Source organism: Octodon degus, unplaced genomic scaffold (genome assembly GCF_000260255.1).
Source record: "Octodon degus isolate 3935 unplaced genomic scaffold, OctDeg1.0 scaffold00242, whole genome shotgun sequence".
Taxonomy (NCBI): domain Eukaryota; kingdom Metazoa; phylum Chordata; class Mammalia; order Rodentia; family Octodontidae; genus Octodon; species Octodon degus.
The window spans coordinates 2,476,010-2,487,255 of record NW_004524818.1 but is presented as its reverse complement, the minus strand read 5'-3'; the positions used below and the strand labels follow the sequence as shown (position 1 = coordinate 2,487,255).

The 11,246-nt window shown below is 39.4% G+C and overlaps 1 pseudogene; it reads left to right on the top strand.

Moving 5' to 3' along the window:
• Window positions 1-4,848: 4,848 nt before the first annotated feature.
• LOC101565875 overlaps window positions 4,849-11,246 on the top strand; it is a 39,175-nt pseudogene continuing 32,777 nt past the window's right edge.

Genomic DNA, 11,246 nt, shown 5'->3' with positions numbered 1-11,246 from the left:
TCCTGCATCATCTAGATGTTGGATGAAACATACTGTAAATGTCTGAAGTTTATACTTGCTCTTTCTACACTAAGCCTTGGAGAGAATGTGTGGCAAATGCCTTTACTCTTGTTTAGATTGCATATCTGATCTTGGGGAACACTTCCTAAAGATATATCTATTTAAAAATATTTCTGATTTCTGTGGTGTAGGCAGACTCAAAAATGAAAAGCACTATCAACACCCAGAATTAAATCATTTGAACATCTTGTTTTCAAGTGAGAGCTACAAATTATATGCAACTTGATGAACATGCGTGCTACTTCCAGGAGGATCTACATTTTTGAGTTAGTGTTTTCAGTGAGCAGAGAGACAATGCCTAAGAACTTACACTCCTTTTCATGTATATAGCGATCTATTGCCCTCTGCTCCTGGAGTGCAAGTTGCACAATAATCAGAAGGCTGACCCTTCTTCTTGCACACTAGCTGCAAATATTCACCATCAAAACCTTCTAGCGAGAAATGGGACGTTCTTTTAATCCATTCTTTCTGTACTGACTTGGGTACTAGATCTTGAATATTTCTCAGAGTTTCTGAGATATTCACATGCCCAATCAATCACATCTCTTTATATTCTGGGGTCCAGTGAAACTCAAGAATACTGTTTGGTCTACTCCCAGAGGTAGGTCATTTCACAGCCAATCACTCCAGGAAGAGCTATAAAATTTGGAGCACCATATGTAGTTGTTCAAATCTGTCACTTTTCAGAAAGAAGCTCAGCATTGGAAAAGGCATTATATATTTTTCAGACAAAAATAAATAAGATTTATTTTTGGTATCAGAATGTTCATGGATAATTTTGCTTTCTGAATCAGAGGCTTATATTAGACATAAATTTCAATGAGTTCGCTGTCACAAGGATCCCATAGGGACTGTGCTTTTGCTGCACTCACAGTTTTCTTTGAAGAAGCAGGGTCCTCCTCTGTGATCAGTGTTAAAGGTGACCCAAATAGGAACTCCTTCATCCCATTTCCCTAACCACTGTGATCAGGCTCTTGAATAGGCACCTTGCCATACTCCCAACACAATAACTAGTCCAAGGGACAAAAACACATGTCATCATTGATTCACTGAGGATTTTCAAATTATAAATGAAAAAAAATCCAGGTTCATTTCTAACACAGAAAAATAAGTCTCTAAAACCAGAATATATTATTGGACAAGGCTCCCTCCATGTAGATAAAATGATAGCTTCTCTGAATGAGTAAGGATATCACTCATAAAAGGACAAAGACATAAGAAGGCCAGGCAGACTAATAAACTCATAACAGTGAGTACATCTCTATTCTACTTCAGTCTCATTTGCTTTCTGCTTAATTAAGCTTTTCCTACTTTGAAACTAAATTAGCAATTAAAGGAGTCTTGACACTTTTGATGGGAAAAGACAGATCATTTCATCAATTATATACATGATAACCTAAACAACTGAACACATTGCATTTACAGTTTTAATTTTTAATTAATTGAAATTTCACAAACAAAGCTAAAGGATTTTAATCTGGAAACTTTTTAGAAAGCTGAGGAACCCAGATATCTCAGTGGACTAAAGAGCTTGCTTAGGCAGGTGTAGGGACAGGGATTCAATCCCCAACCCCAGTGTGGCCTGCTGGCCCTGCCCCCAGGGAGGACTGAGATAGGGACTGAGACTGTGCTTGGTGGTTCGTGTCTGTAATCTCAGTGCTTGGGAGGCTGAAAACAGGAGAATCACTCCCAGTTCAATCAGTGTAGTGAGACCCTGTAAACCTTGTACTAAATACATAAAAAAGAGAGAGAGCTGTATTATTTTACCCCTTTTCCTACTTAGCATATGGATGTGCCCATATCCATTTTTTGAGGGGTTGGGGTATTGAATTGAACTAATGATTTTGCACTTGCCAGGCAGATGATGCACCACTGAGATATGTCCCTAGCCTTATCCATACCAAGTTTAATTTCTCCTCAAAAGAATGATTCCACGATATGAGAAATTTATTTAGATAGACTAAACACATTTTATAAAATTTTAAGTTAATGTAACATTATTTTTAAAATATTTAATTCAAAGGGATATCTCTAAATAGCAGTATGACATAGGAAATAATTAACAGAACATTTTTCTATCAGTAGATTTTTTTAGAATTATTTATGTAATACTTTTGTGTAATTATACAACCTGTGTTTTCAGGAGAATTACTAAATAGAGGAATTGAATAATAGTGTGGCATAGAAGCAATTTTCAATAACATCAGAGATGGAAGAAATTTCTCTGACTCTCTAGATATTGTTTTTCTTTTAAGAAAACATCATCAAAAGCAATATGCCTTATACGATTATATGATTGAGCAACAGTGAAAAAAAAAAGAGAAAGAAAGCAAGTAAGAACAAAAAGAGAAGGTTGTTTGCAGTCTGTTGTGGAGAGTGAACTGGTGAAGAGTACATACTCTTGTGAGGGAACATTTTATACTTGCAATATTTGGAGAACACACTAACATTTTATAAACAGAGTTGAACAACTGCATGAAGAGAATAAAAATATGCAATACTGGCTCTGCTTTGTGAATGTTTATGTTGGTAGAACCAATCAGCTTGGGAAATAAAATATTAACAGCAAAACACAACACAATGAGTAAGTTTATGCCTTATCCTGCATATAATTCATATTTTAGAGGGCCGGCCTAATAGCTCAGTGGACTAAAGCATCTGCTTAGGCACAGCACAGCAGCCATGGTTCGATCCACAGAGTGCTGTGTCCTGCCCCGGGGCAGGCTGAGATGGCAACTGAGACTGGTCGTGGCGGTGTGTGCCTATAATCCCAGTGCTTGGGAGGCTGAACACAGGAGAATCACTATGAGTCTGATCTGTATAGTGAAACCCTGTAGACCCTGTCCTACATACATAAAAAACAATTTAAGAAGCATAAATAATAATTCCTATTTTAATATTCTAAATTTATTTATTTCTTTCATATAGTATCTCAATATGCAGCTCAGACTCAAAGTGATCCTCCTGCCTCAGCCTCCCCAGGACTGGGAATACAGGCATGCACCACCCCCAGGTTTGGTGGCTGACACAGCATACCTGGGTTTCCTGTGCCAGCACAGATCGAACTGGGTATTGGCTCTTGCCAGTCAGGCACTTAGACAGCCAAGCTATTTCCCTAGTCCCCAAATTTTAAATTCGTACTCAAGGGACTACTAAATTCAGTTTAAAGGAATCCACTAGATAATATTAATGAGAGGAGAAAGAACTGGGTGGACCCTAATCAAAGAGAGGAAAGCATTGAAAAATTCAGTGTAGATGGGCAGACTAGGTACTCAGCTAGGTAGTACTGATTACTGGTGCTGGTACTAAGTATAGCCCTCTGAGGTTTCCCATGTCACTACTCATAATTTAGTAAAATAAATAAGCAAAAAAATTTCATTTAACAATTTTATTGTTCCTGTTTTCCAATCAGCTCCCACAGTTTATTGGACTATCTGTGTGAATTTCTCACTCTAAAGAACGTAGGTGTACATAATGTGTCTTCATTGTTTTAATACACTCATAGGAAGAAAAGGAAATCTGCAAAGAGGTAGAAAAAAAACAACAAAAGAAAAAAATAAATTGAGCTCTAATGTAATCAGAGATCAACGGCCAACACAAAGGCTCTTGGGTAAAAAATATGGGAAAAGATGAATGAGAATTGCATGTGAGGATGCCCAGTTCCATGCTGAACTTAGCAGTTGGGGCAGGGTCTGCTCTCCAGAAACTCCTGGTGACTCTAAGAAGTATCAGTGATGTGCTCTGGAGAAAACATCTTCAACATTATCAAGAAAAAGTCAGTGAGTTAAATAATTGCTGAGACTGTATGTGTGTAGTTCTGAGGACCAAAAAATGATAAACATTTTATTTCTCTTGAAATCAATATAAACTTTTAATTTGTATCCAAACATCATCATTATTGATAGATTTAGACAAGATTATTTTAGAATCTAGGTGGAAAGATAATGGAAGTAGGAGAGCTCAACCAGTATTCAAAATGAAACAGACAAAAGTGTGTCAGTCTAACTTCAAAATTTATTAAATTGTTATACTAATTGTAAGTACATGACAATTACTGAGAAATATATAGAGAGTTAAGTAAAATATCTGAGGTTCAGAAAATAATCTAAATAAGTATATCCAGAAGATTTTTGGCAATAAAATTCGATGGAGGCCCTGGGTGATAGCTCAGTAGAATGAGTGCTTGCCTGACAAGCACAAGGGCCTGAGTTAAATTCCCTGTACAAAAAAAAAAAAAAAGAAAGAGAAAAAAAAAAGAAATTTAATGGATAAATATTTTCCATTTTTCAAATAACTTTAATTGATACTTGATAACAAATATTGTCCATTTAAATGCCTTACTGTGTAATATTTTACACATATAAGTATCACGCAATGTTTTGATAATATAAAGCCTATTTTTATCTTCAAGCAATTATCATTTCTTTGTGATGAAAAGATGCAAAATCACTTCTTGTAGCTCTTTTAAATACACATCACATGACCTATTGTCGCTGCACTATGCAATAACACAGGAGAATTTCTATACTAACATAGTACCTATTGATCAAACTTCCATGTCCCCCCTGTCACCTTATTCCCCAAGTCCTTAGTAACCAATACTGTACTCTCAACTTCTATAATACCATCTATTTTGGATTCTATATACGCTGCCACCTAGTAATTGACTTCTGTGCCTGTTTTATTTCATCCAGCCTAATGATCTCCACTTCCATCATGTTATTTAAAATGATAAAATTTTGCTCCTCAGCACTGACTGCTTACAGACCCCAAGCGCAGCCGGTGAAAATGGTGACTGCGATGTGCTTGGATCACTATCTGGACAGCATTGAAAACCTTCCCTGTGAACCTCAGAAGAACTTCCAGCTGATGTGAGAGCTGCACCAGAGGGCACAAGATAAGAAAGTAGAGTCTGACATGCTGATGGCAGAGTACATTTCCACTGTGAAGACTGTCTCCTGACCAGTGTGTGGAGCATCTGCAGAAGATCCAGAGTGCCTTCAGGAAGTGCAAGGAGTACAGTGGCAACAAGGTGGATAATCTCATCTGGAGGCTCGATGCAGACCTGACTTGTTTTGAGGCAGACCTGAAGGACAAGATGGATGGCAGTAATTTTGAAATCTCTGGAGGCTGGGAGTTGAAAAAAGGTCGGGCTCAGAAAGAGAATAGAGCCTCCCATGGCCAAAGCCAGAGGACATCGGAAGAAGACACCCTGAAGAAGAAGAAGCATAAAGTAGAGTCTGAATTCACTGATACTGTTTTGTCTGTGCACCCTTCCTAGGTGCTTGACATGCCTGTGGACCCCACCCAGCCCACGTACTGCCTGTGCCACCAGGTTTTCTACGGGGAGATGATTGGTTGCAACAATCCAGATTGTCCAATTGAGTGGTTTCACTTTGCCTGTGTGGACCTCTCCACAAAACTTAAAGGAGGGAGAAGCAGATGGCTCAGTATCATAAGTGTTTCCCTGGTAAGCTCAAGAGCCTGAGTTCAATCCCAGGTTACAGCAAAGGAAAAAAAAAAACTCAAAGGAAAGTGGTTCTGCCCATGGTGTGGTCAGGAAAAGAGGAAGAAGTAAGGAAGAGGATGTGTCTGAATCGAAGAGCAACTTAATGTATTCCTTCATTCGTGTTGCAATATTTATTTATTTATTTATTTATTTATTTATTTCAGTACTGAGGATTGAACTCAGGACCTTGCGCTTGCCAGGCAGGCACTTATTCTACTGAGATATCTCCCCAGAGCGTTTCTTTCATTTTAAAAGCTACCTTGTTTGACTGGTATTTAAGAACTCAGTGGCCAGTTGTAATTCTGGATATTTCCTAAAACAAGCAAGAAACCACTGCCCTGTGGGTACTTGTGAACTTGGGCTTGGCAGATACCGTGCACATTCCAACCTGGTACACTGCCACCACTCTGCCACTAGAGTGTCCCCTGCAGTTCTCTGGGACCATGCACAGTCCTCTGTGAGTACACTTGTCACCCTTGAGCTAACCTCACCATTAGACTGGGGCTTTGTTGAGGCCCTTGTTACTGTACTGGCTGGGCCACCTCTCCTGGGAGGAGTAGGCTTTGTTCCACTGTGCACTGCCTCTTTAGCATGGACTCTGGTCCACCAGGCTTTGCCAGAGTAAGTGCTCCTCTTGTCCCAGGCTGTCATTTACTATGACCAGCAAAACCACACAGTGGCCTGGCATCTGGCTGATGTTCCTTCCTTTTCTCTGGTAATCCCTGATGTTTTTACTATGAAGATGAAATTAGTACAATTGCATGAAGATCGTGGGTCTTTGTGTCTATTATGTGAGTCTGCCTCATGGGGGCTAATTTTGGAACTCATCCTGCTGGACCTGCAGCTTGCCCCGAGAGGATGGTGGTTCTGTAGCCTGGTGTATGACTGCTATGTTTGGAAATCATTCTGGATCAAAGCTAGGAATCCAGAGTATACTATTGTTTTAGCCACTGTTTGCCAAACCAGTGTCAATGTGTCTTTGGTGGAATTGGGGAATGTGCACCCATTTGGTTTGATGAGGCATGTTCTGACAGTGCCTCCAGTGGGGCCTCTGAGACACACACATCTTGAAATGCCCTTGCAAACTCATTGTCTACGATGCCAGAGAACCCATGGAAGAGTGTTCCTGTCCTCAATGTAGGCTTGCACTTGTTTCCTGTGATGGTCACCTGAGTAATGTTACTTCCTCGTTCTAGTATCCCACTGAGGAGAGGAGATGGCAGGAGGTGTTCATGCAGGGCCTTGTGTTCACCCTGTGCTCACAAATGAGAACAGGCCCTCCAGGCACCTATGGCCAGGGAGTTCAGGCCTGTGGTTTTCAGGACAGAGGCCTTGCATGCAGTCTCCAGGGGCATCCTGGGCTGGGCTTGCTCTGTTGTAGGGCAGTGAGTTGTAGGTGCTGACTCAGGCCAGGTGTTTGTAACTGAGCACATGAGGGTGGGCAGAGGAAGAATGATCAGAAGTCACCCCAGCTCATGCTGCTGCGGTCCCCAGGCCAGAAAGCTTTTTAAGTACCTCAGCTGGCCTCAGGGTACGAGGGCTGCTTAACCTCAGCCAGAACACTGAAATGAGAGATGCATTTTATTTTGTAACTTTTGGTATTCTTTTTTGTTTGTTTGTTTGTTGCAGTACTGAGGATTAAACTCATGAAGTGCTGAACTATCCCCAGCTCTTTTTCAAATTTTTGATTTGGGACAGAGTTTCACTAAATTGCTCAGGCTGAGCTCTTCCCTCAGCCTGCCAAGTTACAGCCATGTACTACCAAGCTTGGCTATAATTTAGCTTTTTTCCTTTTTAAAATGTATTTGGTTGTTATAGGATCTCACTACACAGCTTAGATGCATAGTGATCCTCCATAGCTTTCAGCCTTCCCATTGCTGGCATTACAGGTGTGCACCACTATACCTGGACTGTGTGGCCACCTCAGCCCGTTCTGGGGGTGGGGCTGGCATGGTGTGTGGTGCCCAGGATCAGTGTTTAAACCTCAGTCGCTGAGCTTGCCTAAGCAGGCGCTTTAGTCCACTGAGCTATCTCAAGGGCCTCTCAGCTTTTTTTTTTTTTTGACACAGGTGTGTGTTTAAATATTGTGGAGAAACACTTTTTCTTCATTGTTACTGTGTGTGTGTGTGTGTGTGTGTGTTCTTGCACATGTGTGCATGCGACCACTTGTGTGTGTTTAAGGGAGGCATGGGGAATCCCCTAAGGCTTAGATGTGTTTCTATTTACTCTTGTGAGGCAGCTGGGATACTGTGAATGGTAGCTCTTTCTGTAATGCACCGTCACTGGGCGAATGGTGCTTGTGCTGTGGTCCTGGAGGCTGGTGGAACTCTTTCTGGCAGAGGGGCTTCTGTGTTACCTACATGTTGTGCACCCTTCTTGCCACTGTGCATGCTTTGAGTTGACTTGGCCTTTCAAAGATTTCTGGGCTTGGCTTTATTGTTCATTTTTCTAGTTATGATATCACTGTAACAGGCATCTACCTTTGAGAAAAGCACAGAAAATGCGAACAGAACAGAAACACTCCCTGGAATATTGTTTGGGCCCTGATCACACCTGTCCTGGCTGTTGTTACGCTCAGTATGGGATGGACTCTAGGATGGGCCTGGCTCAGCCAGGACTGGTGCCGTGTGAGTGCTGCTCCACAGGACTGGTGGCCTTGCCTTTGGGTCACAGCCTTTCACTCCACACCTGGCAGGCTGGCCCTCCTCTGGGTGTCACCAATTCTGGTTCTTAGACTGAGGGACCCTGTGTGTCATTCTAGTGTCTTTTTCCTCCTTGGTGTGGGATTCCCCTGCAAGTGAGGAATGTTTTGGTCCAAGGAGGACAGATCACTTTCCTAGTCCTCTGTAGTTTGAGGCATTCCTATCATTTTCTTAGAAGAATGCTGCATTGAACAAAGTGTTATTCAACTGAGTCCTGCTCCCAGGTCTGTAAATGTGAGATCAGTATCAGCTGGGCCTGTAGGTGGCATGGAAGTGCCATCCATTCCATATATATGTCCATCTTGGCCTCGAGTAGTGCCTCTGTCCAGAGAACCACTTCCCCTGTGACATTGGGACCAGTTGTCTACCTTGCCCTGCATATAATGTGACATAGTGAAAGAGAAATTGACAACATAAGACTTTCCTGGCTATTTAGTGATAAGATTACCTGCACTGAGAAGAAGTTTAAGCAGATACTCCCAACAGCTTGGGAAGTTCTTCTTCTTGTGTACTTTGTGGTGTCCTCTGCCATATTTCATCCAAAAAGATGACGCAGCTTTAACATGAATGTCCAAGGATAAGAGGGCAAGGAGAAAAGCTGGGAAACATGACAGGGGCAAACCCATACATTTATATGCACAAGATGGCTAAGGCAATAATCCTGAGAAACATCAGCAGGTTTTTGAAAGTAGCAGTTAATTGGTAGGGTTCTCACCCTGACTAACTATATATGCTGATACCTGTGAACTAAGCAACTGCGCTGAAGATAGCAATGTGTAATAGTAAGGTCATGCTTGGAATGGCTGTCATCTTGGTCTTCTAAATACATACTGCTTGTCATGCCATACCAATTATTGCCATACTGTCTCTCAAGTAAATGTTTGTTCAAAAAATGGTAATAAATGAAAAATAGAGACAAGAAAAAATGTCACAGGACTGTCCTGCTACAAAGCTGTATATGGTTAGATTTCAAAATTCTTGTGCAAAAATATAAAATTGTTTATTCATATTTTTTAATTTTTAATTTTTTAAATTTTTCATTCATATTCTGGAGGGATTTAAAGTTTAACATATCAATACTTGATGTAAAATACCTGTTCCAGGTAATACCTAAGATGTTTGATATTCAGACAGTTAGGTTAAACCCAAATGCATACGTTGTAGGGTAATAATAAGCTTCTCTTCAGGAGGGTTAACAACCTAATTTTGCAGACCAAAAGTTAGAGAAAAAGAAGGGCTGCAATGTCAGCCAACATTTTGGCTCTAGCCTTTCAAGGTCAGTGAATACTTAGGACATAGAAGAACCTATACTGTAATATCATGTAACTCGGTTGTGTCCAAAATTTTCTGATCAAGGAAATTATGGGGCTACAGAGCAATGTGACTGATGATGTAGAGTGTGCCTAAGGAGAGTCACATGAAAAGAAAACATTCTCTCAGGCTTTCATCAAGAGCAAATTGGTCAAGCAATGGCCCTGACTCATCCACATGGTTGACACTGGCAATGGATCTACAAACTGCCTTATAGGGTTTGAGGATAAATCCTGTGGGGACTTAACTGACCTTATCATATACAAAAGTTACATTTCTTGTTATATAGGTCTTGCTTTATCTTGGTCTTAAGCATACAGCAGAAAGATATAAATACAAGGTATAAGGGGTGAAGTCATATTGATATGCTGGGCTATAAAGGGCTCAGGTCAACAACTTCTGACATTGCCAGTCCTGCAGATGACCCACTACTATTATGGACTCCTGGACTATATTGGAATATTTTGCTGAATTCATGCACCTACAATATTTAAATGACAGTGGAATACCCTTCTCTGACAAAACTAAACAAAAAAGAGAATACAAAGGAATGACCATTTTGTATCTGCATATTCAAAATAGTTAGGATAGATATACAGCTACATTCTCTTAATTCAATGAATAAGAAGATTTGTTCTAATAGTGTTTGTGGATAGGATATCATGCCTACATCTTGTACAATGAATAACCTCTGAGACAACAATGTGCAACGTATTTATTTTTGAAACTGTCCTACTGATCAGTTTTGAAACTGTTTCATTGCTATTTATTTCTCAATAAAATTATTAAAAATAAAAATAAAATAAACAAAACCCATGAATATCGTGTTTTATTTTCAAGGAATTACTATCTATGATCCCTTTGTAAAGGAAAGATATTATTGTAAATCTTTTTATTAAATAATGTAAAGATGCATATCTGTATTTTTGGATCATGTTCTAGATTATAATATATTGTTTAATAAAATATCTTTTGAAGAAAATATAAATAAAATTATAAAATTTTATCCTTACTTCTATGGTGTGTGATATAAAGGAAGGAAAATTTTTTATCATTGACACTTGAAAAATGGAACACATATTAGGAAAAAAAATAAGCATTGGCCTAAGAATCACAATTCTTATGGACATTATTCAAAAAGAAAGATTTAGTGAGCTGAGGAGAAGGACAGGAGAGGGAGTGGAGGAAAAAGATATGAATGTAATCAGGATGGTTTCTTTCTTCTTCCAATTTTACATACATATATCTAGTAACATGAATGACTGGTTGGAAGACAACACTATGTATTACAACAAATACTGTGAAATTCATTTTACTTTGTTAAGTGAAATTTTGTATTATTTGTAATTTTTGGTGTTTTAATTTTAATTTGTACTCTCTTTAGAAAACGAAATAAAAACATGCTATTAGGAGGCTATCATAGTTTTATTGATGCATATAAAGCATACTTCAGTAAAAGAATATGATAAGGGATAAAGAAAGATATTGCAAAATGATAAGGCATATAGTCTTCAAGAAAGCATGACACTCATTTTTTTTGTACCAGAAATATCGAAATATATGTGTAAAAATATATGGAAGTGGGAGATGCCTCAGCAGACTAAATGCTTCCCTGGCAAGCGCAAGGGTGTGAGTTTAATACACAATTCCGAAAAAAATACATA